This window comes from Phalaenopsis equestris, unplaced genomic scaffold (genome assembly GCF_001263595.1).
Source record: "Phalaenopsis equestris unplaced genomic scaffold, ASM126359v1 Scaffold000147, whole genome shotgun sequence".
Lineage (NCBI taxonomy): Eukaryota > Viridiplantae > Streptophyta > Magnoliopsida > Asparagales > Orchidaceae > Phalaenopsis > Phalaenopsis equestris.
Window position 1 is genome coordinate 138,490 of NW_018164589.1, and position 7,331 is coordinate 145,820.

General features: G+C 31.8%; 1 non-coding gene across 1 annotated transcript; it reads left to right on the top strand.

The window, feature by feature from the left end:
* Positions 1–7,047: 7,047 nt before the first annotated feature.
* On the top strand, positions 7,048–7,120 carry TRNAE-CUC. The gene has a single exon. It is a non-coding gene; the product is annotated as a tRNA-Glu (tRNA).
* The last annotated feature ends 211 nt before the right edge of the window (positions 7,121–7,331 follow it).

Consider the following 7,331-nt stretch of genomic DNA (forward strand, 5'->3'; position numbering starts at 1 on the left):
AAAAAAAAAGGCATTTGAAATAATTTACATCTTTGTTCACCGTCTCAAGTATCCTACAATGCATGTCATAAAAATCCTAAGATTGCAGAGTGTTGCATGAATCTATGAATATTTTTATGACTCATTTGATTGCATGTAGATGTGAAACATATTTTGAAAATGTTAGAATTTTTTTGTTAGTGTGAGATTAAAATTCTCATTTCTTAAGGAGTTCTACAAAAAAAAAAAAAAATAGTATCTAGTATCTAACTATATATAACTATCCAAATTTAAACAACCAACTTTGCCTTAGTGTTTGTACTTTCTACCAATCTTATTTTGATTTATCTGTTCATTTGTTAATCAGAACTTTACTTATCATTGAGGAAAAAAGAGAAATTAGAGAGAGAGAGAGAGAGAGAGAGAGAGAGAGAGAGAGAGAGAGAGAGAGAGAGAGAGAGAGAGAGAGAGAGAGAGTTTGTATATAATACACTTTAGTGCTAAATGGTATAATAACATTGGCCTATTTTGTCTAGGATTGTGTAACCCTGACTCTCCCCTTAATCCCAATTTCTAGGTGAGGATCACATATAAGTGCTACAAGAACGGCTATAGAATGGGCTAGATATGTGAAAAAAAGTTAAAAATGAGATCAATCAATTATTCACTATAAAACATAGGCACTTTGTAGCATTGAAACTTGGATTAGTTCTACACTATTATGTTTGAGGAAACCACTAACTCCATATGCAGAAGTTGCTAGATACTTTCAGACATGGGAGACTATAGCTGGGAATGGTTTGTTTGACAAATTTATGTGTTTTAGGTGAATTACCCATGGGTTTGATGATTGGGTTATGCTTAAACTAGGATGAAATGTATGTCTTGATCTAAATGAAAAACTTTGCATCAAATTACCACTTGACAGTTTCCCATTAATTAGACTCCAACCTCTAGCTTGACTTATCTTAGTTATGTGAATTTTCCCTTAAGTTCCTTGTATATACACTATGAGTATTCTGTCATTTATCCACTGAAGTAATATTATATTTGCATTCAATCATTTCTACTTTGCTTTGGTTTTATTTATGCTTATTCAGTAGCTTTTTCACAAATAATTTACGCTCTTCATTAAGTCTTGGGCATGAATTTCATTAAGATGAAGTTTTAAACTTACAAAGATGAATTTGGTTCATTTTTACATGTTACTATGATATCACAAATCATTTTTCACACAAGGATAAAAGCCAAAAGACTTAAAAAATCAAGTACCATTTTTCCACTGTAATTAACAATCTATGCATAAATCTCAAGTACTTTCTCTCAAACACATGAATTTGGTCTGTAATCAATGCTAATATTCAGATATTTGCCAAAGACCTTACAAGGATTCTAACTTGATTTGCCAAACCAATGAAAGTTGTTAATAAATCAACTTATTTAGTTGCAAACAATATAAAAAAGAGTGATTTACATACATACCATATAAATTTTATATAGTTGCATATTCGGCACAATGACTTTCACATTTACTTGTCTATCACATTATCATAATCACATCAAAATATATGCATGAAAGATGTATTGCATTTTAAACAAAAAATTTATTGGTATCTAATATAAATAAATATCAAAATTTTGGTATTAGATATGTAAATACGTAAGAATTAGTATGTATGTACTCAAATATTTTGATAAAAAAATAACGCATCTAGTGCAAAGGTTTGAGAACGATTTTAAAACGTCACCCTTCTGTTATAATGGCAATGAGAGGGAAGCTAAATCCTCTCAACTTTAGTCAAATTAGAAGCATAATGAATATTTTGCATAAGAGTTGGTATGCATGCCAATACAGACAACAATAGTGGAGCATCAGAGCTGTGTAACAAAGCAAGGAGGGCAACAATGAGCAACTCGAATGGATCACATTGGTGGAGCGTTACATCAAGCTATGGAGATTGAGGCCAGAAGGGTTAGACAAAGCATAGTAGTAGAGCGATTGAGCGAGAGAGGTAGAGTGATTAGATTGAGCGAGGGGAGTGGCAGACTAAGGGAGCAAGGTCGAAAACGATTCATGTTAGTTGCGTGAAGGTATATTAAGAATGGTATTTCTTATCAATAATTCCATCAGTGATTACGAGCAAAAAACTCCCATTAGGTAGTGCATGTCCAGAAAATAAAGTTGTAATAGTACATTAATGCAGGTTGTAGTCATATTTATAGACAAATGAATGTTGTAGACAAGTACAATGTAATTGCTGTTGTTTAAGATATAAATAAATGAGCCGCATAAAAGCTAAGAAAAATCTAGGTGTTGCAGCTCCTTATTTGACCCGAAGGTGAGGTCAACACAACACTAGTACTGTGTGAGGCAGAACGAGATACTAATTTCCTTATCCTCCGATAACTGCTCGGGCCCATTAGGTGAGGTCGATGAGATGGCTGATCTTAACCACCACAGAAGTCATTTGTAACAAGAAGAAAAAACATTAATGAAATTAGTACTAAATAACAAAAAAAAAAAAAAAACAAGAGAGTATAATATCAGCAACAAAAGTAAGAACATGAAAGTGTCGAATAAAATAACAAAAATACTGCAACTACGTGTAAATGCACTGAAAAGTAAAATTAGGAAGATATAGAACAGAAAGAAATAAAAATCTAAATATGCATACCACTCTTAATCATTTTTTTTAGTGGAGTTAGTCAATGATGAACTTAAAATTTATTATTTTGTATCATCATCATTATAATCCTTTATTTTAGTAACTTCTTCATAAGCCCTAGTTGTATCCTCCAGAGTGAACATTTCTTCAATAGAATCAAGCTTAGCATAAAAATCTGACATAGCTTGCTCTTGGTGAATAAGTTCAATAATACTTTGCATCTAAATAGTTCATTTTTTGTTTATTCTTAATAACGACAATCCAATTAATTTTATCTCTTGCTCTACCAATGTATCAAAGAAAATAAACCTGAGTAGCTTGACGTGCTAGAATAAATGGATCAAATTTTGCATATCTTATGATCATTTTAATTTCAATAATATCATATGGGCTTAATATCTAACCCTAAACTTTAATAGTTGCATATGAAATAAACATTTTTATGCATTACTTATCTAACACCTAAACTTCAATTTCTACATACAAACTTGACAATTCTTATATATTATATTTCTAACACAAACTTCATTCTTTACATACAAATCACATAATTTTTATACATTACATAACCTATACCTAAACTTCAATTCTACATATTTACAAACCATACAATTCTTTTGTATCTATACTTCAATTTTTACATACAAGTCTTATATATTACATAGCTGACCCTAAACTTCAAAATTTACATACAAACCATTCATTTCTTATCCATTACATATCAAACCCTAAACTTACAGGACAGTCATTTTGGACAAAATAAAGCTTCTGATTTAATAAATCTAGATTTCAAGGATTTCAAGCTTAAATCCCAAATTTACCAAATCATCGGTGGATTTAGATGTTTCGCGTGAAAAAGAAGACATGAAGTTACCTTACTCGATTGTTTTGGGTGGGAGAGGAGCAGAAAGGGAAGAAAAATGGGAGTTTCGGATCTCTTTAAGCGACGATCCCATCGTAGTGTTCCAAGATAACTCCAATTGTGACTCTATCACGAAGGATCAGTCACAAAGGTGATGGTTTTGAACGAAATTGAGAGAAGGGGAGGGAAATGTGAGGGTTTTAGTAAGAGAGGCAATGAAACATTAAGGTAGTGAGAGAGGCACGAATGAGGCTTTGCGAGGCGAGATTAGAATTTTAAATCACATGCGTCAGATTTGTGTCAAATTGATTCCGACGCAAATTCATCAGCGCCGGTCTTACTGTCAGAATGGTCGATGCTATTTAGCGAGTATAATGTGTTGGCAAAATGTTTGTGCAAAGTGCAACACAAATATATTCTGTCGACAAGTTGTCAACGCTAGATTTGACATAAACTGTTAGTGTTGATAGTTTTCGAGGTAAACTTCCCTGCAAACATCCTCAAATCATTTTCCTCGTAAGGAGGATGCAAATCCGACGCTAAATTTTGCGCCAAAAATCTTTTGACACTAAATCTGATGCTATTTAACCAATTTTCTTTAGGGGAGAGTAACAACGAGCAACTCGAATAGATCACATTTGTGGAGCGTTACATTGAGGCGTGGAGATTTAGGCCACGATGGCCAGACAAAGCATTGCGGTAGAGGGATTGAGCGAAAGAGGTAGAGCAACTAGATTGAGGGGAGAGGGGGAGTATGGGAGAAAGGTCGAAAATGATTCAGGGCCTTATTTATACTTACTCTCAATTGGGTACCAACAATTTTTTTGTCCTTGTATGTTAAAATAAAATTTATGTTAGATGTGTGTAGGTACATTGAGAATGGTTTTCCTTATCAGTAATTACCAACAAAAATTTCAGCTCAAATTCCCACTAGTAGTGACGTGCCCAGAAAATAAAGGCGTATTAGTAGATTATTGAATGCTGTAGACATATTTAGTAGACTAATGAATGTTGCAGACTAGTGCTATGTAACTGCTGTTGTTTAAGACATAAAATAAATTGTTGTGAGATATGTACTTCCTCCTTGGAAATGATAGGTGTTGCACAGCTAGATATTTGACCCGTCTACGAGATCAATAAAAACCAGAGCCTTGAAAGGAGTTTCGTAGCTCAAGTTTTGTGTTGTCTGTAAATACTTTATAAAGCAAATATTTCAACTTTAAAGTTAAGTCAGGATCCCATCTGCAGACTTCTAATTTTTCGATAAATCTGATTTATTTAATCATGTACAGCAACGTTGTCTCTCTAGCTTGATTTATAGATGTTAGCAAAATTCTGATACCGCTGAAGAATTCATATTGGATTGAAACAAAAGAATTAGTTTACTTCAACTAAGAATGACTTTTTCAAAATTAGTTGATTCAACTATAAAATGAATCAATGTAAGTATTTATGACTTGTGTAGTATGTTTGCATGCAGACATACATGCATTGGTGCATGAACTAGACCCGCGCCCAGCACCAGCCAACCCAAACACATCCACAGACCCGTCGCCTGTTGTCCGCTCGGCTATAGGCCTGCCCCCTCCGGTAAGCCTGTAATCAACTGCTCATGCGACTTAAATCCACCCCCTTCTCCTCACCCTCTCACCTACAACCCTGCTCCCCAGTCGCATACTCACTACCTGCAGCTTATAAGCAACGTACAATACGACCCTTCTACTGAAGGTGTGTTTCACGTGACTTGCTCGTAATTTTTGGCCAACACACACTAACATTAGCCCATCACCGCAAATTTTCATTAAAAGTATTTCATTAAGTTTTTATTATTATTATTAATTATTTCACATTGATATACTAAATGATTTCTATAATTATCCCTATTTTATTTTATAGTATATTAAATTAAAAAATATAAAAAATTAAAATGCCATACTACCCTAAAATTAATTTAACTACTTTGATCATGATTTACAGATTTTTATAAAACAGAAGTTTGCAAATTTCTACTCTATTTAATATAATTTTTTGAAAAATTTTATCAGGATTTTAATTATATAGAAATTTTATAAGAAGTTATCAATGTTGTCAATAAATATAGAAAGAACAAATGAGAAAATATACTTATGAAGAGGCCCATGCTAATCATGTAATCATGATTTTTCTAAAATTAAATTTGAAAAAAAAAAGAAATCCGATTTAATCACAATCAATTTGATTGGCACTCTAATTAGTTAGAGCATATTATGTCTCAAGGAAAACCAAATTATTTATGTAGTTAAAATAGAATATATTTAGCCTCATATTGGCATCCATAATGGCAGTCATACTAATGCATGATGATTATATTCTCCCATCATATAAACAATAATATGATGGGAGAATATAATAGGTTAAGGATATTATTCTTTTTAAGAAAATTTACTCGTTATATTAATTAATTTTTCACATCGAATTTAATTAGCTTTGGTATCTGTTGCTAAAAATTATGTTCGAATTATCTTGTCATTGAATATGATTTTAAGTTCGATGAATGTCAGTGGTGTCTCAAGTAAACATTGTCATCAACTCAGAGAGAAGCAATAAGAAAATATCTTAAGAGCATTAAAAAATAAAGAATATATTACATTCTAAAAATTTTAACCAAAAGATTACACTTAGAAGGGTTGGGGAAACATAGTGGGGTTCATATTATGAGTCACTTGTGAGATTAATCAAAATATTTTTTCTCAATAATTGAAGTATTATAATATAAACAAGCATATTATTAGAAGAAATCCAAAAAGTTGAGTTTTGATTTAATCTTTGTTTAATGAAAAAGATTCTTGAAAACACTTTTTAAGTTGTCACAAGCATTACAAAGAAAAAGTCAAGACAAATCAAATAGGCCCAAGACCACTCACTTTTGACATTTTTGAAAGCTTCTAATGACAAATTGAAATGCCAAACAAACTCCACACCTGTAATGATTATAATAAAATTAAGCTTCTCGACAAGACAAATCAAACATGCCCAATACCACTCACTTTTGACATCGTTAAGGCACTCAAATGTCTAGAAAATATCCTGATCAAGGGAGTCTCTCTAGATTATTCGATGAAATAGTCAAGAGTCATTCCTTACTTGTAGCAGGCCTCACCCAAACTATATAAATAGTCATGCCCATTTTATAAAGAAGAGACTAATAACTTGAACCAATGAAGGAGCTAGACCTGAAGCTGGTGTAGCTAAATTTTTATGTCATCCCGAATTAAAGACCCTACGGACCATCAAATCAAAGCATTGAATTTAAAAAAAAAAAGGAAAGAAAACAAAACACAAAAGTGTTCTCAAACGACCCCAAGAGATTTAAAAATTATAAATTGAGCATTACAAAAACAAAACTTATTTAAAATAGGTTATAATTTAAATAATCAAATTACAAAATTAAGCAATAATATCTTTATAATTCCACTTCCCGATAAAAATAATAAATAATTGTATGTCTAATATATAACTATTGTTTATAAAACACACATATTTCTTTATCAAAGATATAAATCCGTTGTAGTCTAGTTGGTTAGGATATTCGGCTCTCACCCGAAAGACCCGGGTTCGAGTCCCGGCAACGGAACTCTTTTAAACTTTTGGCATTATCTATGTTTCTTCTTATTTATAACGCTAAATAATGTACAAATAGATACTTAATTACGTTAAAATTTTTGTCTTTTTTTCTTATGCTCAAATACACTCGAAATTTTATTATTTACAAATCTAACATTTGTTTTTTTTTTTCTGTTTTTCAAAGTTTATTCAAATATCAAAATTCACGTAAAAATCTCAAT